Here is a 26,084-nt window from a genome sequence, read left to right on the forward strand (position 1 = left end):
CTGGCCTCTCCCTTAGAGATAGGGTGAGAAGTTCGGCCATCCGGGAGGGGCTTAGAGTAGAGCAGCTGCTGCTCCACATCGAAAGGAGCCAGCTGAGGTGGTTCGGGCATCTGGCAAGGATGCCCCCTGGGCGCCTCCTGGGCGAGGTGTTCCAGGCATGTCCCACCGGGAGGAGGCCCCGGGGCAGACCCAGGACACGCTGGAGAGATTATATCTCTCGGCTGGCCTGGGAACGCCTTGGTATTCCCCCGGACAAGCTGGAGGAGGTGGCTGGGGAGAGGGAGGTCTGGACCTCTTTGCTTAGGCTGCTACCCCCGCGACCCGACCTCGGATAAGCGGATGAAGATGGATGGATGGAAATAATTTTCTCATCGAAGCAATGCAGAACAAAGAATGCAACCTTTGTTGTCAGTTTACATGGTTTCTGATGCATGCCATGTTGTGTCAACACAAAAAGGTCATCGTTTTGTCCAACTCCAGCTTTGGCACTAACAGAAGGTCCGTGCAGGGAAGGATAAGACATTTTATGGAGATGCAAACCTCTGCTGCAGTCAGTGATCTCTGCTGTAAGATGGATAGAATACTAACGTATATAAATGGTTGTAAAAAGTGGAAAACTGGACACACTATATGGCAATATAGACTAATAATATGTGTGCTGTGGCCTATTACACTGTAAAGAAAACTGAAAAAAAAAAAACCAACTCAAAATATTAAGCTGTGATTCAGTAACTTTTTGAGTTTTCTCAACTTTTGTCTGTCGTTGACTTTACTAAGATTTATACATTGAAAGCTCAGGTGTTCTTACTCGCCTAATTACATTATACCAATGAGGTTAACAATTATCTTCAATAATGGGTATTTTTGAGTCAAGAAAAAATTCTAGAGTTATAAAACTTTCCAACTTGTGACAATGTTGGCTTCACGTTGGCTCCAAATACAAACCAGTAATTTTTCACTTGTTAACTCAAAGTGCTAACCATGTAAGTAACTTTCAGTCGAGTCCCCTTCATTCAGCATTGTTTTAACAACATAACATTGAAAGTCAAATGTGTTTAACTTACACATACAAAAATTTCCAAGTAAGCAAGCTAGTGCGCTGCCAGATCATTTGGAGGGTTGCATCAGTAAGGGTGCATGGTGTAAAATTCTGCGCCAAAGGAAAACTTGTTAACCTTACAGGAACATTGTAATTAAAAATTAAAGCTGCCTGAACTAAGTCTCAGTAAAGTCAACAACAGTGAAAATGGACAAAACTCAATAAGATATAGAATAAAGTTTCCTTGATATTTTGAGTTGTCCCACTGTTTCCTTTTGAACAGTATGCGTACCGGCAGTTTAAAAAGTCTGCCACATATTATGATATACAGAGAAACTGATATTTGCCAGGCTCAGTGAGGTGATGGGATGATAGCTGTATTTTTAAAACATTTCCACACACTTATGTCTGAGAGAAAATGAGAGAGAGTGTTTGTTACATGCTCTGCATTACTGGAAATCTCACAGAAAGTACAAGAAAAAGAAAATCTTGTGTGACTGGTTTGCTGCTCGGCTCTTTGAGAAAAATATTGAACCCCAATTTGCTGTCGATGCATGTATCACGAGTGTGTGTGAGTGACAAGTAAAAGGAACAGAATAAAGTGGTGCATGAACCAGGGGCGGATCTAGTGACATTTTCTTAGGGTGGCAAAATCAAAGCCATGTTGTTGTTTTTTTTTACACATATGCAGGTGTTACACTCTATAACATGCATTATATACAGTTAAAATACATTAAATGCAGTAATTTTACACATTTCATATAAATATGGTTTATAACTTTCTTATTTTCTTTGGTCCACAGAAACATGTTTCAGTTACATAAAACATTTTATGTAGCATTTTTTTTTTATTTTACTGTCCTGTGTAGCCTATATAATAAATAAGTATGAAGCCCAATAAGTATAAAATCCAGAAGGTTACACAACATGGGGTGGTTCATTTACAAACACAAGTCTAGCTTAACTTTCACACTTTTTCTTTTAACTAGAAATGATTAGATTGTTACACGCTTACACAAAATGCCAGAAATCTACGCTGTCATGAAAACATTTTCATTTAAGCCTAATTTTCCTGACTACTGGGTTCACCCTCTGGGGTCCAGGATATAGTTGGCCATACTTTTGTTGTTTTTTTTACCTTGTTAGGTATCATTATTATCAGCACAACCTCACGTGTCTGAATTGACAGTTATTTTTTCATTGACATACTGTATTAACACAACTGATCTGTAATCACACAAAAAACATACAATCATAGTAGGAATTTTTAAAGACCACAGACATGTTTAGCGAATTATTTTCATAACTTAAAATGCAAATATTAATAGTACATTTAAAAAAAACGTATGCAAAAAAAAATTGTAAACAAAAAAGTTATATACAACTATTTACCTAAAAATGCAGTCACATATGTAACTGTTTTTCTACATGTTAAAGAAAAAGCTGCTGTGACAAAGAAAGAAATCTGCCAGCTCGACTCTTTGGACTTAAACTGTAAGAAATAAATGTGTAAAATTACAAAAGAGGTTCTGGTAGCTCATTGACCAGACTATCCAGCTTTTTGTTGTTGTGGATGTTGTTGTTTTTTAAATTGTAGTCCTAAAAAAACTGAGATTGATATAGTAGAAAGTGATAAACATAAACTTTTCTGTTTGCAACAAAGTTACAGAGGCTTTTTGCAATTTGGCATAAATTATGAAAGTTGAAATTTGTTTGTGACTGAATAGCAGAAATTAGGCTTTCTTGTCAGATGTCATTTTTTGGGGGGGAAAGAAACAGTGGTAAACAACACTCTATGGTAGACTGGTGCATAATAAGCAAGAAAATAAGGCAGAAAATAGAAAAGAGATGGAGCCGTGGAGGACGTGCAATTTTATCATGGTGGAAGCAAGACAGCCAAAGTAAGTGGGAATTCATTACAATGTTTTTCAAACGTGAAGAAGAGTGTGGTGCTCTTCTTTAGCTGCTGGTTCAATGAATTTTGGTTGGAGAATGACGAATTCTGGAGTTTCAGAATCTGTGAGACGTTGGCTTTCCGTACCCAATGGGCATGTCCCTGTTTTGTTTTACATCTTTTTGCTGAATCTGTTTACCTGCTCTTTGATAGTTTGCTGTTTTAGCTTTTTGGTGCTGAAATGGTTTTATGAGCTTTTAGCTGAGATTTTAAAGTTTCTGTTGATACCATATGTGTCTATATTTAAATAACAGATCTGCCGGTACATCACATTAAGATGTTCTCCCTCTCGACCTTGGTACCCGGGGCACTGGGGTTCAAACAATTGAAATGCATTGTGGGAGACGTAGTTTACAGTCATGCACAAGCTCTCACAGGCCACATTTGACACATATGACTTAGGAGATTCTGCTGACACTGCGACAAGTAATTGCTGGTGTTTTTTTTCTTCACAGTTGCCTTACTCAGTTGCCACAGGATTTTTAATTTTTAATTAGTTAACATCTCAGAGTTGCAGATTACTCAAAACAATCCAACACAAAAAAAGTCTTCAATGCTACCTCAGGTTTTGTTCCAACTTCTTTTACATCAATCATCCCAGTCACGTTTGTTATTCAAGATACTATTATGGTCATTGTGCAGACTTTATTTATAAAACCTAAAACATTCTCTTTTAGGTTTTAAAAGTGAGGCACACTGTTTGAAAGCAGGAGGATGAAATATCTTGTCTGTCTTAGCTTTTAGCAGTTAAGAGTTACATTAGAACCAAATTAGGATCCTGATCCACTCTGCAGTAAAACTACAATGGATACTTTAGAAGCTGCTGAGTTTTAAATTAGGAGATAATGCCTAAGCCTCTGTCTTTTAGTACACTATCATGTAGAAATCAAGTACATATTTAAGACTCCATTTATGAGGCCCTCATGAAGCAAGTTAAATGAAAAAAAAAAAACCTAAAGTTGGAGAGTGAATTTCCACAACTAATGTTAGCTTAACTTAATAGAGCTGCTAGGGGGAATTAGCATTATTTAGAAAACTCAGTGGTTTGGCTTTAGAAATAGAAGCCTGCCTTTTTCAGCTCGAGACTATTATTTTAAAAAATATCACCAGTTTGAATCTCCTACTATCATATCAGCATGTCAGAGCTGCTGATCAAACCTTTTAATACTTTAATTTGAACTTGGCTTTGTCATGCTATCATGCCATTATTAGTTATTATATCACTGCTGCTATTGCTTTCTTATTGTTTCATATATGAGAGCAGACCAGTGTTGACGTGAGCCGACACACATATTTTCCCCATGACACTTCTGTCTTCTCTCACATAAGTCTCTGTCACTGACCCCTGAGTCAGGAGAGAGGTGTTGTGAAATCATGCACCCTCTTGCAGAGCTTCCGATAAATCTCCCTGTGAGGTGTGACAGCACCGGTCTCTTCTCAGAGTCAAATCCTGGCGGGCACAATTCTTCAAACTGCTTGAGACTGTAATCGCTTGGCATTTCCACACGCAGATGTGGAGACACTGACTGATTCATTTATTGGAGTAACTTTCAGTCTCATTTTGAATCAACTGGGTTAAAATTTTGTGTCAAATCTGTTAATGCATTACATGAGCACTCACTTGGATTTGCACAGACATGCTTGGACTTACTGTATGATTGTCAAGATTAAAGGCTGTTGCAGTCATAATGTACATAACAAAGGCTTATCATGAAGATGTGACAACAGGAGAAAACAAAACTACAAGTGGAGACAGCAGCAAAAATTGTTTCGTTTTTGGTCTTTGAAATATTTTACCCACACTGGAAATCATTTGGAAATTAGAGAATAGTACATATAGTATCGTTCAATTCAATTTTATTTATGCAGCGCCAAATCACAACAACATTGGCCTCAAGGTGCTTTATATTGTAAGGTAGACTCTACAATAATACTTAAAGAGAAGAACCTAACAATCATATGACCCCCCTATGAGCAAGCACTTTGGTGACAGTGGGAAGGAAAAACTCCCTTTGAACCGGAAGAAACTTTCGGCAGAACCAGGCTGAGGGAGGGGCGGGGCCATCTGGTTGGAGTGAGAGAAGGAAGACAGGATAGAAGACATGCTGTGGAAGAGAGCTACAGACGCAGAAACATCCAAAGAGCTTTGAACGCCCATGAAGAAGTCTGGAGACTCCTTATAGAAATTACAAGAAACTGAGTTCATGCTGTGCTGAATAATAACAGCGGTCATACCAAACACTGATTTTCAAGCTGGTTAGAATTGTACTGTGTGTTTCCTTGCATATTGGATTTCCATTTATGTTTGAAGATGTTGTAATAAATCACTGCACCTGTTTCCTAGCGAAATATAAATAAATACGGGGTGAACGTGCCTTTGGAAATATTGCATTGAACAATCTAATGTTATATTCAACATGCAGGCATATTTTCCAGTAATTGTGAATTTCCACTTTAGAATTCAACAAGACATGTATATAACTGTAAGACTGCACATAAGCACAGTGGAGATCAGTCAGTAATAGGTTACACTGGAGGATCAGGTACGGTCTAAATTTCTTATGTAAGGTACCATAAACAAAAAAAACAACAACCAATTGTTGGAATAGTCCGATGATTGCTGCTGGTAGTCAAATTTGCGTCAGTGTTGCCTCAAAAGTGTCAGTGATGTCCATGCAGAAAATGTATCATGTGTGCATGTGCTCTGAATATAACTATCAATATAACCCTCTTACACTCCATACCTGCATCACACAAAGAGTGCTGCCAACAGCTTGAATAATAAGCATGTGTGGAAGGCCAAAGAGTAGGTGTGTCTTTACCGTCAGGACACACACGTCTGAACAGACAACAGCTCTCGTTTCATCCATGTACTATTAACACCCTGTCAATCGCACAGACTCCTCATTTCAGAAAAAAAAATATATAAAGAGATGGCCTAGATTGTTGCTAGTAGTAAAAGGCCTTGAACTCAATCTGCGCTGCAGAAATGCAGTGCCTCCACACAGACCATGATAGGGAAGGCGTTGTAGTCCTAGGATAGTAGATTGCTGCACATTTACACTGTTATCCCCAAAGGAGAAGGGTGAACAACAGGAAACTTGGGCTTGTTTGTAATTTTAGACTACGCATGACACAAGAGTGGCAAGCAAGGATCTCCGTTGCATCCAAAAACATGTTTTACATAACCTTTTCTAGTGCTTTGAAAACACAACAATGCCCCCTTAAGCAAAAGAATGCTGTTTTGAAGCAAAATGTAGCAAGGGACATTAGTGTGTGTTTATATCTCCTGGATGTGACATATATATATCTACATGTGCATATCAGTTTAGTTTGGATGGCGGCGGCAGCACAATCCCTGTTGTTGGAACCATAACAGTATCCAACCCCGAAAGAGCTAATGGTCTGTAACTGCCACAGTTACATAAAGGAGGTAAATGACACAGTAGACGCCGCTAATGAAATCAGATCCAACTGAAAAGTCTAGTTAGGGGGGTCATAGCATGATGCAACATACTTCAATGATGTTTCATAATCATTTAAAATAACACTTTAACTTTAAGCAAGGTTTAAATACTCGATTACAGTGTTTGTTACAAACTAGTCTGGTTACAAAAATGTGATTTTACAAAGCCTGAAAACACAGCAGCTAGAACAGTAATTACACATTCATATTTACATTCGTTACAAATGTTTATATTTATTTTGTTGGGTTTGTGATTTTCTTTTAGATGAGTACAATCCCAACATTACTCGTAACGTAGTAGTTAATTAGAAAAATGCTTCTCAGTTCACAAAATAGTAAATACTATTTTTAGTTTTCCTGCTACAAAATGAAAAAATGCTGTAATCTGCTGGGAATTCTGATCTTTACTTAGATATTTATTAGGTGCAGAATAAAAAGGATTATTCCCACTGTGAATAAGGGAGCAGCCTAGTAACCTTCATTAATATGCTGAAATGATGTATAAAAATGATATAGTACAAACAATGTGTCACTGGTATTTATGTGCAGTTTGAGAAATGTGAGAAATGATACAGAGATGAAAGGTATCTGTTTGTCTATCCAGACAGAGAGAGAAACAATGCTGCAGAGATGCTAAAAATCAAAAAGTGAGAGACGAAACACTCAGAGCAGCCACACGAACAATGTTTGCCAACATCTTAAAATGTACATATAGATAAGGGAAATCAGCATTTCATTAGGGAGCATGGCCCCAAACCTCTCTTGCTATTTCAGTTTTTGGACCCGAGTATTTCTAAAAGCCAATGGTACATAAAATTAAACCAAAATACAAAACAATGAAGTCATGCAATCTTTTTTGTTCAATTCAAGTGACTTTGTACAGTTTCTGTGGTGATAATGAAGGCACAGATGATTTCAGTGAACTCAGTCAGAGGCACTTAGCACCACACAATGCTACGCACTACTGACAGGGGAGCTCTTAGCTTTTCTCGAGGATCGTCTCTCAGCACATCTGGTAAATGTGTTTTTGTCTTTTCCAGAAATCTGGGGGGAAATTAACTTGAATGCTTTCATTTCCAACCATCCACCAAGATAATCCGTTGTTTTGAACACGCAAATTTAATTGTCGACGCATCTGACAAAGATTTCATTGTTCTTTTGAAAGCATGGTGCGGTTTTGGATTTTGGTTGTCGAGGCTTCCAAATCAAATCCTGTTAAGAATTCCTGAAAAGCGACAAGGCGTCTGTAATTACAGTCCAACTAAAAAGACCAATTAAAGTTAAAACAAAACCTACAGTTTTTATTAAACTGTAGAGTGGTTGTTCTCGGATTAGTGAAACCAACCACGAAGCCTTTGTGTATTGGTGATATGAAGATTTTGTGCCAGTCATACACTGACTAATAACCAAAGTGTCTGTAAGCATATAAATCAAAATATTACGTTTAGATTTGCCCGTTTTGAGTTTTGAATCTTTGTCGTTTTTTGTTATCCTCTGGACATTCTTGTGATAGTGTTTGCTTTGTATGACCTCCATGATGTTGTTTATTACATCCTTGCCTTAAAAATATAATTAATCTTGCCCCTTCTCATTATAGTTCAAAAGTGCAGCTGGCAGCACGATGCAGCGGGTATATGACCAGGACTTAACAAATGGAGAGATAATTAAAAAGGGATAGATCTCCAACTAGGGCTTGTACATATAATGACCCTTCACCAAAGACATAAACAACTCTTGTTATGACTGTGCCAACAGTATCTCCAGCAGGATTGGGGTATAATTAACAGGAACATCATTAATGTTAAAATCCATTGATCTTCCAGTTTTATCGCCCACAGCTGCCTGTTCTTGTGTACCCCGTGGGCTCAAACCATTAATCTTCTGACTAAAGCATAATAAAAATAGCAGCTAGAAACTCTAAAGGAAATCTACGAAAAAAAAAAAAAAAGAAAATTAAAAAAATCAAAGCATAAAATTACGAAAAAGTTACAGATAGGAATTTGAGAGACAAGAAAGAAGCCAGCCTCTCTGGATTTTCATCTAACACCAAGCCCTTGAGTTAATGTTGCTGGTTTATTTTCTTTGAATGCTTTGAGATGAGAGGCTATATATATAAGTTGGATCTCAGGTTCTTCATCCTCAAACAAAACAGTCTGGTTTATTCTGGCGCTGAGTATCCAGGTGTTCTCAGTCCTTCTGAAAGGACAAGTGGCTCCAAGTTTGGACTACATACATTTAAAATACTCAAACTTCCAAACCATAATCTCACTTTTGTTTCTTTCTTTTTTAACAACAGTTCAGATCATATTTCTCAACAGCAAATGGAGCTGACAGAGAATAGAGGTCCACAGATTTGGACTCATTCACTCTCTGAAGCACAGCTTACCTCACAGGCAATCGTTTGAGAAGACCCTTTATGGAAATAGGAGAGTGGTCTGGTGGGAATAGAGTGTGAGAGACAGACACCCCCTGTAATCTTGTCTGTTGTTGAAGCCCTGTCCTCTGCCTGGTGCGAACGTGATGATATTACACGAGATGACCTGGCCGACCCTCAGTGGGCTTCTTCCATGCTATGATACTGAAAGCCTCACTTTAGACTCTGGTAGTCTAGTATAATTTAGACGTTAATAACAGACTAATGGCTGTACTGAGATATTTTCATCAAGAAGGTTTATTTTACTTTAAGATTAGAGTACATCTCCAAAATTGTTCGTTTACCAAAATACAGTACGTTCTGAGATACTGCCAATGATGACAGCCCGTCATTGTGTTGTTTTTTTGTGTCTCACAGATTCATTAAGGGTAAAACATTTTAACAGGGAACCGGAATATTTCAGAATCTTTTCTAATCTCTGCTGTGTAAATAAATCATTCAACTGACAATAAAAGTCGAGCCTTGATTTAGTGGGAAAGTAATAAGTCAGAAATACTACTTTATGTTGTATTGAATCGTGTGAATGCTCTATGCAACACTGTTTTGTATTCTGTGGAAGAAAAAAGATACAGTACAAAAAGTCTTGAGCTACTCCTCATTTCTTTACATTTTACAAGGAAAATGGGAATTACATGTTCTGTTTCCTGTCAAGACGATCAAAATTATGATTATTTTGTCCAGGTGTGCTTTTACTGCATTGCTTGGTGGATCAAAATCTGACTTTTCTGTAGTCATAATTCCATCACCGGCTGGAACTCATCCTTGAACCATGAATCTCCAACAAGCAGTAGATGAAACAACAGAAGGTTGAGATGCATCTCTTGGCTCCCGTCTCAGATCTTCGCTGGATTTTTTTCTGCCTTATTTGCAGTGGATGGATTAAACTGTTTTATCTTTGCCATTTTATGGCAATAAAAAAGTTGCACCATATCATGTGTTTTTGTGACAGGCTGCTTGTAACAAAGTGCCTAAAGATCCAGTTTAAGGTCGTTTTTTTTGATAAGTCATGTGTAGAAACAACAAAGGTTTATACTTTGAGTTAGGTGTCTTTTTTTATGCTTGAACGATTCATAGGTCAGTGTCAAGTGGCTTAAGAAAATTCCTCTGGAAATGGACTGGACAAAAAGTGAGTGAAAAAGTAACCAAAATCCAAAGAAAACTGTGTGGAAGACCTTCAGAAAGCCTCAGGAACTATTGCTCAAGACCAATTTAAAAATGTCAAGTGAGTCTGAGTCTGTGAGGCAAACAACAGCACTCAGTGAGCACAACTCCACCTGAAACGGCGAGGGCTAAACGACAACTTTGATGTTTTATGATGTTTTTGTTATAGCATGCTGACGTCAGCCTGTTACGGTTGTTACATTGTAGGACGTCATATTGAAGAATAAAAAGCGTGTTGGACAGCTCTATACGTGTCCTTTCATATTATTTATATAACTTGATGTGGTTTCTTAAATTCTTTTTTTCAAGATCAACTTTGAACAGTAGGCGCTAACAATGAAGGTCAAGATAAAATGCCTGGCCAACCTAGGTACTCATTTCCCCCAAGACCAAGTATATTGTGGGTCACATAAAGTTTTTTTCAGATTTTTCACATTTGGTGCAACCTTGACCACTAAATTACTAAATTAAATCAGCTCAAGAAGTTATTGGTATCTACCATCAAGCAGAGATTGAATGTGGTTTCTTGAAAACTGGACATTAGACTGCTAACAAACAGACAGACAAACAAATGGAGTCGCTTAAATCCTCCCTCCCTTTGAGGGCAAAATGACTCAAGACTTTTGCTCTGTATTGTATATTATACAAAAGAATATGAACACTGGACTGAAGCCATGGGGCCATGTTCAGACTAGCTTCTCTCAATTTGACACAATCGTGCAGGTTCCTGTGGTTTAGCATCCTTACAACAGACCAAGAACCCCTACAGCACTTGCTTAGTTGTAAATTACCGGTAGGATGCTCCTGGTGACTAAGTTCCTTGTTGATGAAAGAAATCACACTAGCTGTCTGATCTACAAGTCAATCTTGAGCTTATTTTATCAGGTAAGGTTGAACATTATCTGTATACATAAATATTTATGCATATTTATTTAAGAGTCATCTAAAAGCTTTGTTCCCCACACCCATTAGCAACTGTGTTCAAATGCAGCTTAAATTTATGCCATTTAAAACACAAGGTCCTCATTCTGGGAGAATAAGCATCTATCTCAACCTATAGATGTTCTGCTTTTACTAGGATTCCACAGCAGACCCAATTTTAGAAACAGAAGAGGTCAGCTGTCTGACCTCGGAGTGGATGACCACTGAGCCTTACCTATTAAAAGGATACAGGGAGGCTCTATTAGCCTCGCCCTCCATTGTTATGGAGGCTAAGCTTTGGTATTTATGCTCTTGCTCCAAAGTACATGTAAATCGACAGCGGTCAAATGTGTTAAAGAATAACTTGGCAAACATGATATGTGACCTTGTTTTACAAACATAGTTTGTACATATGAGAGGGTGTGTTACAGCCCTAGCACGCCTCCTGTGTGTGGGTGTCCCCTGTTTCTCTCACTGATTCAGCTGCCACACATCTCTCCTGTGGAGCCAGTACTAGTTCACAGTTGCCTCCACTCAGCAATCAACCATGGAAGAGCTACCCAGTCTCTCAGTGTGGGCCACCTTTGTAGCATGGTGAGCTTTAGTGTTTTGATCATGCTGAGCTCCTAGTGGGTAGTTGCTGCCATTTCTTTTGACCATTTGTTAACCTTTATTCTGTAACCTGTACATCTGCTTTGTTGATGTCTTTGTTTTAATGTTTGGTACAGCTCCCTAGCTTCATTGACTTGATCCGTGCTTGCCTGTTTCCTATTTGCATAAAAATGTTAAAAATGCTGTGAAATTTTAGCATTATATGTCAAATACTTTCAAGTACATTCAACTGACTTTCAGGGCCTTTTATTTTCACATTGAATTTTTAGGCAATGCTTGAACATCTCAAAAACTATTAAAGATAGAAAAAAAAGCCTGTAATTTATCCTGGCCTTTCTTACTGTCAATGTGAATCAGTATATCAATGTATCATTTGGGAGAGTCTTGGCTATATATAAAAAAGTCCATCACTCCTGCAAAGTCCCATTTTATAAAAGAAAATTCACCTTGAAAAGCCCATATTTTGTATGCACAATGTTGAAACAGAAAATGTAACTTTGCTATAGCAAGCTAAAATGTAAAAATTTGCAGATTCAGGTGGAATGAGTATTTTAATAACAGTGTCTTCATTTTCAGCCTCCTTTCACTGAGTCTTTCTTTCACATAGACTCTTTTATCGTAACTCCCTTCATCCTCTAGCCCTTTTTAGGGACATAGCAATGGCATTATGGTTGGTTATTGCGTTTAACTCTACTGGGCTGATGCTCCCACATCTAATCTGTATCTGATTTTCGAATATCGAGTCATGAAAAAGACTGGGATTGTTTTCTGCTGGAGCTGCTGAGCAAAACAGTGCTCAGTCACAGAATCGAATAGGCAAATGAAGATAAAGCTCTTTGCTGGAGGAGAGACAACAACTCAGTCCATAGAGCTGAGTCTCTACAGCTAATCAAATCATTAGAAAGAAAAATGGAGAGAGAGAGAACAAGTTGGTAATGAACAATAACTGAAATTAACTGAAATTTACATTTAATGACTGGAGGAAGAATCTGGCAGTGCAAAGATTCATGCTTAACACCCATCAGTCGTCATGTTTCACTTTTATGCAGCAAAAAAGTTGAAAAAATTTCCTGTCTAAATAGATTCCACAATGTCTGCTTCTCTCCCTGCTGCTGTTTTTTGCAGTTGTTTTTGAACTTGTTCGAGTGCCTTGACTCATTTTTAAATAATGACCACGCAGGCTGCTCCAGCAAGAGGCATCATTTAAACTTGCTCCAAATTCGCCTTCATGAGGTAGAAACTCAAAGCCAAAAGACTATAAGCAGATGTCAGTGGACCTTAACCTGCCTGCTTTAGTATCAGGAGGAACACTGCCCAGTTACTCTATTTTATCACCATGTTACAGGCTTGTGGTTCAGTGCTGGGGGGACTGCCCATCTGTGAAACTTAGTACAATGGGATACTTACTCTATCAGAAGATAGACCTGATCGGGGGCCAATGTCTCACTCAAAGCATCCTGTTGGTCAGTAGCCTATGTCAAGAGAACTTCTTCTATAACCCTAGAGGCCAAACACAATCTTCTAACACCTGTCACAGTCAGAAAATTTTCCTTTGCTGGAGCTGAGTGAGCAAGCAGCCTAGAGGTTCGAAACAATATCGCAACTCCAATGACTTTATTTATAGCTTTAATACAAAGATTCTTCCTCTCTGCAGCGTCCCTGGGGCTTATGAGGTCGACCAGCAGTGTCATAAAATGTTCTGGCAAATGACATTCCCAGAGACAATGACCCGTGGCCTTAAAGCTACACTATGAACATAAAAGGGACCTTTACACTTTACACTTCTGCCCTGTGCCCACAAGAGTACTGTGTAAACGGTGAGAAAGCATGTGAGGTTCCTCCATATACGAATATGTATTCTGTGCATGTGCACATCCTTCATGCCTGAGTGCCTTCTGCTTTGTGTTTCACGGGACACAGTTTCAAGGATGAAATGATACATTTTTGAGAGATATTGGCAGACGCGTGCTATTTTTATGGCGTCCTTTGTCTGCTATGCGTTTCTTCAGGTCATTCCCCACCATGCTGACTACTTAACACACAGTTTCGTATTATTCCTAGACACAGGAGAAGGAGGTTAAAATAAGTATTCTCTCATATCAGCAGAGGTGAAGATCAAAATAAAAAAACAGATAACTACAAAAAAAACACAAAAATCCCCAAGCATGCTAAAAGGCATCACACCATCCAACTCCACGTACCACCTTGGCCCAAGTATGCGAGATGTCAAACTGTAGACTGTATTTAGCCCTTCTGTTTCACTGGCCTTTGACCCACTCACCCATAGCTGTATTTATTTATGCCTTTTAGTGTCACAGTGACTAATAGTCTTTCACTATAAAGGTTGAAGAAATATGCATGAGAGGATATTGTACTATGTTATTATAATTTTTATCCGTATGTGTTTCCTGTGGCTGTACGGGTGTGTCATGCACACAGATCATTTGAAAGATTAAACTTGCAAGAGAGAAGAGAAGAGGAAAGAGGATACAGGCACTAACGGAACACACTGAAAAGTACTGAATGCACACTTTTTCCAAATGTACAATATCAGGTGTGTAATATGTCTGACACAAAGCTTTTGATACTTTTATGTAAAAGTACAAAGCCATTTCTTGTAGTGGAAGAATACAATGTGCTCCAATTCAACCTGAACTAAAGGTACAGTTGAAGTCAGCACAGTTGGGGGGAACATGGGTGGTACAGGAGGGAAAAGCACTACAAAGAACTGTGTTCAGTGCCCAGCAGCAATATTTTACTCTATTGAATAAACCAGTAGTGTTCTCAGGTGAGGCTCTGTTGAGGGGGCCTTGTCCTTGTACTGTATGTGCTGTACTTCTAGTACTGTCCAATCCCCCGAGAGCCCTTTCAACCCCCAAATAATTCATCCAACTTTCTACTGTAAAAGAGAGATTCGTATTTTTTTAATATATGTTTGGTAAAGCAGATATAGAGTGTCGAACATAAGCACACGTATGGAAAATACCAGGTATTTTTTTTCCATTCAATTAAATTTTATTTATACAGCACCAAATCACAGCAACAGTCACTTCAAGGCGCTTTATATTGTAAGGTAGACCCTCTTTACACAGAAGTGTGTAATCTGAGAGGAAAACAAATAGCCACATGATTCTCAGTGCTATTTGTCAGCCATGTACAAAATCCGGTTGGTTAAACGCGTCAGGGCAAAAGTTGCCAAAGTTTTGATGACCAACTGTGGATTTAGGAAGCCAGACTGCAGTGACAAGCCACACAAGAGTAATGGAGACACCAGACACAAATAATTAGTGAAATCGTTTTTGCAGTTTGTGTCTCTTAAAAAAATGGACACAGAGGATCTTGTTCTTTAGAAGCAGCGATGCAAAGTTCTCTCAAAATGTTTAAAGTTTTGGGGTTGCAGGGTGGTGCCCTGTTACAGCAGGCAGGTCCTGGGTCTGTGTGAGTTTGCATGTTCTCTGCTGAATTAATCCAGTTAATACTACTACCAGTACTACTACTACTACTAATAATAATAATAATTAAGAATCACTAATTAGCCATTAGGTTGTCTCTTTGTCCCTGTGATAGACAGGCCAGGGTGGACCCTGACAACTGGCACAGTTCTAGAATACAGAGACACAAAATATGAATACATGTTTCTGAGAGTTTATGCAAACTTAACCTATATTGTTGGATGATAGACAAACTACAGCAAATTAATCAGCCTCAAATGATAACCTAAGCCAAACCTAAAAAGGCTTGTATATCTGACAGCTGTTCATTATTCTCTCATATATTGCAGTAAATGTTGTGCGTTTGTGCTTTAGTGTGTATTTTTAATTACTGCATTGGTGCTGGTATGTAAGTGTGTAGATCCTGCATTATTGTGTGTGGTATTTACTGATCATTCACAGCGTGTGCTGTAGGAATATAATGATTGTATGTGCAGGAGAGATAATATTATCTAGGATGTCCAAAAGACCAGGCAATGTCACTTGGCGGGATAAGTGTGAGCCAGCGATTGAATAGAGGTCCATTATTGCCAGCAGAGGATTTCTGATGATGTTTGTGAAAGCTATTGTAACGCATAAATTGAAAGAGCTGCAAGCTCAATGCAGAGTGCTTTCTTCCAGCTGTAGCTGTTTATGTAAAGTGCTCCCCGAAGGATAGAAAGCCAACCAGTGGTGTCTCACTTTGGACAGAGGTGCACAAAAAATAAGCAATATAAAGAAAACAAAGATACATATTCTTCAGATTATGAAATACGCTTTCAGTAAAGCAGCGCCTGTTAACTTGGCTTTAGATTGTACAAAACACTCTTGATCCAAATGAGACACGACCTGTTACTGGTGGCACTATCATCTTTTTCATCTTGACTTAAGTGAAGTCCCCTTTCAGAGTTGCCACATTATAAAACCCTGTTACCATTTACCTTTTTTTGTTTATACCTCTCCAAACCTCTCAACCATAATAATAAAAGTGATGTGGATTTCAAAGGATGCCACAGTTATAATCAAGGAGAGCAGATGAGGTAACACTCTAAACCTCAACTTCTCCTGTGCTTCAGAATTGCTTCCTGTTAAACATCTGTTGCATGGTTCAAATGGGAATCCAACTTCTGAAAAAAGAACTAGTACACTCGTAAAACTTTTCTTCACCTCCAACCGGTCGCAGCAGACGGCTGCTCTTCCCTGAGTCTGGCTCTGCTGGAGGGTTCTTCCTGTTAAAAGGGAGCTTTTCCTTCCCACTGTCGCCAAGTGATTGCTCATAGGAGGTTGCCTAAATGTTGTTTTTTTTCTGTATTATTGTATTATTCTGTATTATTGACCTTAAAATATAAGGTCAACTTGAGGTGACTTGTGATTTAGCACTATATAAATAAAACTGAATTGAATTGAACAGTTTTTAAAAAGTGTTTTGTACGTTTACTCCAATATATTTTTGATGCAAGTATTGTCCTTTGTTTTGCACTGAAACGTATATATTTTTAAATATTTTTGTTAGACAAGACAATTCAAATATACAGTATAAAAGGGAAAACAACATTCTTTTTTTTTGTTGTTGTTGCCTGTCCCGTTTGTGATTCACCTTTTATTGTTTATTTTATTTTATTTTCACTTGCTAAATACGGGACAGACTTGACCGGGGAAAAGAAAGGGGGGAAAGAAAGAGGGAAAGAAAAACAGCAGAGAAGAGGGACGGGGATAAGGGGCAAAAAACAAAAACCAACAAAATAAGAAGACAAAAATACATATATCAATCTCCTGGATCACCTGTTGAGAAAGAAAAAAAGAGAAAACAAGCAGAAGAAAAAGAGAGCAATATAATAAACATCATCACGATGATCTATGGGAATATAGCAGTAAATACTAAATATTAAACATTATTGTGCAGCACGTAAGATCGACTGCGCACAGTGTGCTTTGAGGTAGGAGCCAAAAAGGGTGTAGTTTGTGTGTGTGAGCAGCCGTGTGTACACCTGTGAGCATGAGCGCGCTTGTATTTAAAAGGTTCCTTCATGTAATGATCTGCTAGAGGGTGTGTGTGTGGGAGGGGGGGCATGAAGCAGGTATGGAGGAGATCAAAACTCCAGACATCCAGAGGCCCCCAGAACACAAGAGACCAAGGAAGACCAACAGAGGGGCAGCCGCGCCACTGTCCCAGAAAGAGCTGAGGAGAGTCCCAGATGAGGGCTCACTCAGCAGCCGCGGAGCAGAGGCCGGTGAGGTTGCAGTGACGCGCCCGTGAGCTCCGCCGGCAGCCAGCTGCGCCAGAGTGACCGAGCCCCAGGCCGAGAGGCTGAGGGCACCCCACCCCCGAAGTGGCCGGAGCGAGCCCCAGGCTCCAGGCCCCGACAAAGCAGCCACCAAGGAGTGAGCCGGTGTGTACCTGGACGCCCATCCCCGGACACAAAGAACCACCAACGCACCGATGTCTGAGGGCGTCTGCCACTGGCAGGGGAAGTGGTGGGGGGAAGATAGGCCTCCATACCTTGGAGGGCCTGAGATGTCCCCAGAGAGGTGGCGTCTGATACCCAACCTGACATATAGACACAGACATACAGGCACACACAGATACAAACATCCATTTCCACCCTCATGCTCTTATATGCAATTACTCAACACTCAACCAACGTGGAGACAGACATAAAGAGACGTTGTACACACAATCACACTCCCCAAGCGTACTCTAAGCCCCGGGTCTAGGTACCCTTGCCTCTGGAGGGGGAAACTGCACCCAGACCCAGGTAGTGTTACCCTTTTCCCTGGGGTGGAGAGAAGCAGACTGCCCCGACTCGGCAGCAGCAGGGAGGCCCCACACTCCAGACTCCAGTCGGACGGCCAACTCCTCCTCCTAGCCCCCCCCCCCCCCGCTCCAGCAGGCCGCAGAGAACGGGGGTGAGAGAAGACTCCAAACCTCCCTCCACCCGCTCATTGTAGTGTTGATGCATGTGTGTTCTAAGGTGCATTTAAAACCCAGGAGGGCATGGAGCTACCTGCCAGAGAGCAGCAGGTAAGCGCATGGTCCCTCCTGCTAGCCCTCAATGTCTATATGTCTTTAAAATTGAGAGGTGGGCAACGACGCCAGGGGTGAGGTCTACACCCTGGTCTTTTGGATTCTGTGTAGCATGCCCACCCCCAAGGTCCTATATGTATGTGTTAATGTGTTATGAGAGTGTGAGTAATGTGAATGCCTAAGTTGTGAGATAAAATTGAGGCCCAAGAAGCCAGAAGGGGACAGAGGCGCGGGGGGGGGGGGGGGGGGGGTGCCTCCCCTGCACCCTGGTGACACACCTTTACCCCAAGGCCCTGCATGTGTGGGTGATTGTGGTGGAGCGGGAAGAGGGAGGCAGCTGGAGATGGGGAGGGAAGGGGCAAGTGACCCCTCCCTGGGGCCAGCTCCCCCGCTGACCCCAGTAGGAACCCCCCATACTCTGCAACCCGCCAGGGAAAGGGGGCCCAGGCCCATCCGGACCGGGGCCCAGTTCAGCAGCACCGCCTGGCCCCACAGAGCCCGGGATAGCCCACCCGACCCCACCACAGAGAAAACTGCACCCACCCCGTCATCCACTCATCTTCCAGACTACATAAGACAATAGACGCCCAGGCTGAGATCTTCCTCCACCTCTCCTATATCTCCCCCTCCTGCAGAGTGAGTTCCTGAAGAGAGGAGACCTCCTGCAAGATGTAACAGCCTCCCCCACCAGTTGAAGAGCCCCCCAGGTGGCTCGATGCACCCTGCGCCAGAGCTGGGCCCCCATACACCCACCCGCCCACAACCCCGGCAACACACCAACCGGGACCCATGCCCCCAAGGCGCAACCAGGGCCCCAGCCCAGAGACGGAGCGCCCCCAGAACCCCACGCCCGTCCTGGACCCACCCAGGAGCAGCCAGGCTACCAGATCAGTAACCCACGTCCGGCAGCAATGACTCTCAACATTCAAAAATTATGTCATGTTAGTTATGTAACATTATGTTTGTAGTGCAAGTTTGCAGTGAGATGGATATAACTGTAAGTCCAAACAGTTCTAACAGCAGTACTTGGACTCAATGAGTTTGTATTATAATGGATTATTATAAACAAAGCAACCCTGCATTACATGTATCAACAGAATTAAAAATAATCTCCAGCCCATGATATACAATTAACCACTCAAAAATTATGATCTAATAAGTTAAAGTCTATAATTCTCAGAAGGGCCATTCTGCACAACGAGTGCTATACGTATAATTTGATGGTCAAACATTTGTATTGTTGCTTAAGTAGAACTGTGACTTCAACATGAGTAAAGCATCTAAAAGCCTGTTTTTGTTCATTTGCAAAAGTAGGAAAACAATTATCAAACAATTTTCAGGCCATTATGCTATTGAGTGTGAAAACTGTTCACTGTTTCAATGCCAGTTTTCTATACTATCATTATTTTTGATCAAATCCTGATTTCCTCCATGACAAAGCTGACATTGCTACATCGATTCGTGACACCAGTTTGCAACTTCTCACTTGTTTTCTATCTGGAATATCTTCAGACTATAAATTTAACCTTTAGTTTTCATGTTTTATTACATAATTAATAGTATCATGTATGTCAAAATAAAAACAAACACACTTCTGTGTGCCAGTGCTCAATATTCAAGTTATATAATGGTGTGGCTGCACTTAATTATGAATACTAATATATTACAATCCATTCAAGGAAAATACCACCTGTTCTTTTCTTTTGGAGGACAAAACACTTTTAAATTGTATGGCTGTATGTTTTTTTCCTTCTTGGTGTATTTAGAGAAAGTGTCAGACACAAAATTTAAACATTATATTTAAGTTGTCAGCTAACCGTTATATACTTACATATCCAGCTGTCACCAAGCAACAGTAGTATTCATTTAAAGGCAGTTTGTGGCTATGTAGCGAATTTAAGTTTTAGCTCTATTTTTTTATTTCTTTATTTTCTTATTTCTATTGAGATTTATCTCTTTCGCTCTCTTGATGATAAATGCACTACTGTGTTTACTAGATAGTTACTAACTATGTCTCTTTGCTGCTTGTTAATGAGTGGGTGGTGTTTTAGAGCTTTTGCATTGAAGCAACTGTCTGATGCAGATGAACGTTAACCATGAGAGTGAAAAATGTAATCCACAAAGGTACAGCAGCAGAACAGATACTCAAAAATTACTTAAAAGCTTGTAATTATTATAATTCGATGCCTTGTTATTATACAAATGTGCATCAATTTGGCTTTAAGATCACACGTCCAGGGTACTAATGTAAGTGTTTTGCATTTTTATTACCCTTGCCGTTTGATTATATAACTAATGTAATACAAATAACTGCAACAATGATACCGCTACTACTAGCATGGCATAGCAGCACATAGCTGTAATGCAAAATGCTCAGTTAGGAATGTACAAATGAGGTCCATCACAGATTAGCAGGAAGAGTCACTAAGCTCCTCGTGTCCTTGTCTAAGTACTAGCAATTGCTTGATTGATCCTAAAGACCTGAGTTTGTCCATCTGTGGGAGTGAGATCAGGCATTTTTAAGAGAAATGGTGATTTACATTCCTTCCAGATGAGCGGTTTGGTACAATTACAATTACACTGAGGCAAAGATGGCAAGTTCTCTTTTCTAAATCAGAACTGTGTTACGGCGGGGTGCGCCGATGTGAATGGAAACAGGACCCAAAAGCAGATGCTGAAAGGTGGAGTTGCTGGCTGAACAGAAGACGATCCTTTATTTGGATGTTGGCACACGAAAAAGCATGAAGCTATGAAAACTAAGAAAACTGTGAACACTCAGAAAACTAAAGGACTAAGAAACTCAGTGAAAATGCGATGACAAACTATGAACACTGAGTAAACTATGACGAAACACTATGGGGATGCAAACAGACGACCTGACAATGACATGCAAAAAACAGAGGGCTTAAATACATACATGAGGTGATCAGGGGAAGTGGAGACACATGGGGGAAACAGCTGACTGACATAAACCTAAATGACAGGACCAGGAGGAGGAAAGCTAAATGCAATGAACAAAGAACACATGACACTGTCAGAATAAAACAGGAAATACTAAAACTAGACATGACAACACAACTAAACAGACCTAATACGTGAAGAATAATACAAGAACCCAAAACATAGAAAACCAAGGGAACAATAATAAATAACAGCTTAAACTAAAGCTAGATAGGAAATGACACAAAAACTAATCACATATCAAAATGAAAAAAATACAAACATGAACTCAGAGCGCTGGGTCAGAGACCCAGCCTGTGACAAACTGATGCTCAAAATATAAGGTGCTCAATAGATAGATTTCTTCAGTAACTGATTTAAACATTTAATAAGCTCCTATTGGACAGGAGCTGATGGATAGTAAATGGTAAATATTTTCTGATTATGTTTCACATTGTCTTTCCAAAGCAAAGAGGACAAAAGTAACATAATTCAAATAAATTCTTCAGTTTCTTCTGTATGTGTTAGACTGATGGATATGAGCAGAGGTGTGGACTCGAGTCACATGACTTGGACTCGAGTCAGACTCGAGTCATTAATTTTATGACTTTAGACTTGACTTGAAAAAATGTTCTAAGACTTGTGACTTGACTTGGACTTTTACACCAATGACTTGGGACTTGAATTGGACTTGAACCGGTTTACTTGAAAAGACTTGATATTTTACCCCAAATACAAAATTTAACATGCATATTATATAGAGATTGAAAATGTGACGTCATTCACGGGTAGAACCGCAAAGGATTCTGGGAACTCGTGGCAAGCGGTACTAGCGCACGCAGGCTTTCAATTAAAATCAGTTACACAGCGATAAAAAGAAACACAAAAATGGCAAGAAGCTGCTGTATTATTAACTGCAATAGCCGGTTGTATGACAGCCACGGGAAGCTGACGGGTAAAGAGATCGGTTGTTATCGGATTACGTCGTTGAAGAGAAATTGTTCGAGCCATGTTTCCGAAGTAACAAAGACGCGACGGGTGGCCTGGATTGCAGCCATTCAAAGGTCAAATATAACGTCCCAGAACACTCCAGCTCACAGGTTAGTCTGCTCCAAGCATTTACACAAAGGTCAGTCTGCTGTTGTAGTTAATGCGTCATTTTTCTTAACATAATTGGTGATATAGGTTACAAGCAAGTCTGACGCTGAACAGAAATTGTCGCGCTATGCTCCTTTATTTATTGTGCATAAATAGTGAATTGTCCTGACACAATATTGCGTTTCGCCTCTGTTATTATGGTACATTGACAAAAACATATACTTTTATTCACAGGATAAAACAGGTTTTTTGTATCACTAATTGCCCAGTACGATTACAGCATACAGTATTATTGTCACTGCTACATTTCTGTGATGCTACCAGAAATTATTTCCACTACTAATTAATTACCGTTGAGCTCAAAGGTTATATTAATAAACGGTTAACGAATGTGTATTTATGACGACGATTTGTGAGACTGGTAAACTTATGATACGTACGATGGTCTTTACTTTCTACACAGTGCATTTCAAGGTCCTGCACCCATCCGTCGGTAAACTGTACCTGGGCTTGTTGCAGTGACCTGAAGTTACTAAACTTCATGAGTGTATGCACTCACTCCAAGAACCGTATGATTATAAATATGCATATAAATATGCTACGATGAGATAGCTGACTTCATCTAACTAGCAAATGTTGTCCAGGCTACGTTGGTGATACAGTTTTTTTAATGTGTATGATATTTTTGTCATGCGATTTTAAAGCCGGTCCTACAACCGCATCCAAGAATAACATGCAGCGTATCTCAGAACTGTCGGTGAAAATTATTCTTGGAGCTAGGTTTAATTGAGCTGCATTCTAAAGAGGTGCAATTTCACAATTTGTGTATATTTTCTAAGTTAACTATTTTGTCATGTGTTGAGAAAAACACAGATTTTAAAATTACATGGTCTAATATTTACATTTAGCATATAACTGCAACATTATTTTTTCGTTGTTTTTTTTTTTTAAAGACTCGAAAGGACTTGAAATTCAAAGTTTCAGACTTGTGACTTGACTCGGACTTTTACACCAGTGACTTGAGACTCGACTCTGACTTGCCTGACATTACTTGAGACTTGACTTGAGACTTGAGGATAAAGACTTGAGACTTACTTGAGACTTGCAAAACAATGACTTGGTCCCACCTCTGGATATGAGATGGATCAACTATACAATGTTTTTGTCACTAATGGAAACAGATGTAGAATTTGCTTTTTTTGATTGATGTGTTTTTCCCCCCTGTTTTTATGGCCCTTTGTGCGTTTACATGTTTATCATATTTCTAAAATGAAATATCTCTGAAAATATAATTTTAGAGGTTTTTGTTTGTCTGAACAAAGCTGAGGTTAGATGATGGTTGCATGGGGGAATATTAAGTGTGCTGTACATTCGTAATGTCTCCGAACAATCCCGCAAGGCTCACGTAAACAGACATTTGTTACATAACCTGTGTTCAGCTTCACCTGCCCTGTCACAGCTCAGTGATGATGTGGAATTGAGGAACACAGACAACCCCAAACATTTCAAAACGATATATAACACACATTAATTTATTACATACCCGACAAATTATTCCCATCGTTTTGGTGGGTCCACTCAGTCCACCTTTCAGCTTTGTGATTAGCCACTACTAATAGCACATAGCAGTGAATTGAAGGACACACAAAGAGCAAACAGATGGCTGGGTGAGGCTATTTTGCTGAACAGACCAAAAATTACAGCAGGAAACAATGTAATTTGGGGCCATTACCTTACACTGCACAACACTAGCTTTCCTTTTCAGATTACACCGATGCCTGAGGGGAAGCAGTGTTGATGAAAACCATGTAATTTGTCTACTCAGGCTTATTTTATACATGTTTGTTTGTTTGTACTGCAATAAAACAAAACCTCCTTTTTTTCAAACGAAAGAGCATTTAAAAATTACAACACTCATTTTCTTTGCTTCAGTTTAATTACACAGTAAAAGAAATAAAAACATACATAAATTGTTAAAACAACTGAAAACGTGATACAACTCGATGATAATTTTTTATCCATTAAACAATAAGCACTACTTTTTTTATTATTACTTATATGAAGGCTACTGTTTGTATGGGAGTCAGTTATTTCTATAACTGTAAAAGATTATTACACTGGTATGTCTTAAATGCGCTGGTTGTTCTGTGAAAAACAAACATATTTAACATACTGACATTTGTCACAATGGGGAGTATTAAAGATAACTGGTTGAATATTAAACAGAGTGATTTCTTTTTAATTGCTAAAGTCAGCTGAAGATGGCGCTTTTAATCATCCAGCGATGGCAATTTAAGTAGAAACAATTACTATAATTCAAATGTTATTAAGAATTCAATGACACACACAGTAAGAATGCACAACTTTCCCAGAGAGGATGCACATTTCCTATTCTTTCTCTTTTTAACCTTCTTCCTTAACACACTAGAAGCATCAGCTCTACCAAAGACTCCAAGACACTATCAAAGCTCAGGTTTCCACTTAAATATTATTAATAAATGGATTTAAACTAACACATAAGTTTCATTACAAAAATATTTAATGACAGGTATTGTTACTTGTAGTGGTTACAATGATTAGCAAAGATTATGGGCTGGCTTACTCTCAAATTGTTAATTTAAACTGAAAAACAAAAACAAAAAAACTACCAATTATCCTGAACAATAACAGCTGGAAACAGTGTTTTAAACTTTTAAAAACTTTGTCTCGTGAAATTTATTATCTAATCAAAGCTTTTGACTCTGTAAACCTTTTCAGGTTGGCACTGTCCCTTCCAAACCAAAGGACGTGCCAAAGATCCTCTTTAAAATACCCAAATGGTAATTGTTGATTAAACTTACACTATCGTTTGTGTCTCTCGTTTGTCTCTTTCCCTTTAAAATATTTCAAAAGTAATCTATTGATCTCCTTTTTTTTTAACCACCTATTGACGTTGGTGTGAGGGCTGGAGCCTATCCCAGCTCTCAGTGAAAGGTGGGGTCAAGTTGGACGACTTTAGAATCATCACCTAAATTAGCCCACTAAAAGTTCCAAAAGCCAGAAAAAAAGACTATTGGGGAGTGTGCTATCCTATGTGTCTTAATTCTATGCTTATTAGTTTTTGATAAGTGTTTGGCACTTTGTTTGAAAGCTCTTTATAAATAAAGTTATTACCGTATTATTATTATTAGTAGTAGTAGTAGCAGCAGTAGTAGTAATACTAGAATGCATATCTTTGGACTGTGGAAAGAAACCCAGGAGGAAATCCGTGGAGACATAACATACAAACTCCACAGAGGCCCCACCAAAGGTACTTGCAGAACAATTTTTCTCATTTCCTTTATAGCCGTCAGTTGTTACTTAATTTATTTTACTGTGTCTAAATACGTTTAAATATTAAATGTATTCCCTAAATTACATTCTATGTATTTGTATCTGTCTCCTTCAAAAAGACTGTCAGCTCATTTGTAGGTAGAGGCTGAATGATATCACATGAATATTTTCATTTTATATCTTGGAAAACAGCTTCCTTTTTAGTTTCTTCATAGCTGTCTGCTTAGAGCTTACACCAGTGGATGTCTGGCTTCTTTGCTTCAAAAGAAGTTAATTTATTTTGACAAATATTGGCCAAACCAAATGAAATCTCGGAAAATCCTTTCATGTAATTATCCAATCATAACTTCTGATGCATGCTAAAAAAATGCCCAGTGACTCAGAAGTTTACATCACTTGGGGAGTAACACATTTCTTGTATGTTTTCTGTAAAGTCATTACATTGGAATATGTCTGTGTAGGTTCTCAGTCACCCAGGTCAAGGCGGTTAGTATGAAAACGACTGGACGTTTCACTTATTTCTGAAGTTTCTGGAAGAACTTATGAAGTCCTGTTTCTTTGTTTCCATGCTCCTTACATTACATAAGTATATGAATAAGCATGCACAGGAAAAAAGGGGGAAACAAAAGGAGATCAACTATGTTTAACTTGA

This window comes from Maylandia zebra, linkage group LG11 (assembly GCF_041146795.1).
Source record: "Maylandia zebra isolate NMK-2024a linkage group LG11, Mzebra_GT3a, whole genome shotgun sequence".
Taxonomy (NCBI): Eukaryota; Metazoa; Chordata; class Actinopteri; order Cichliformes; family Cichlidae; genus Maylandia; species Maylandia zebra.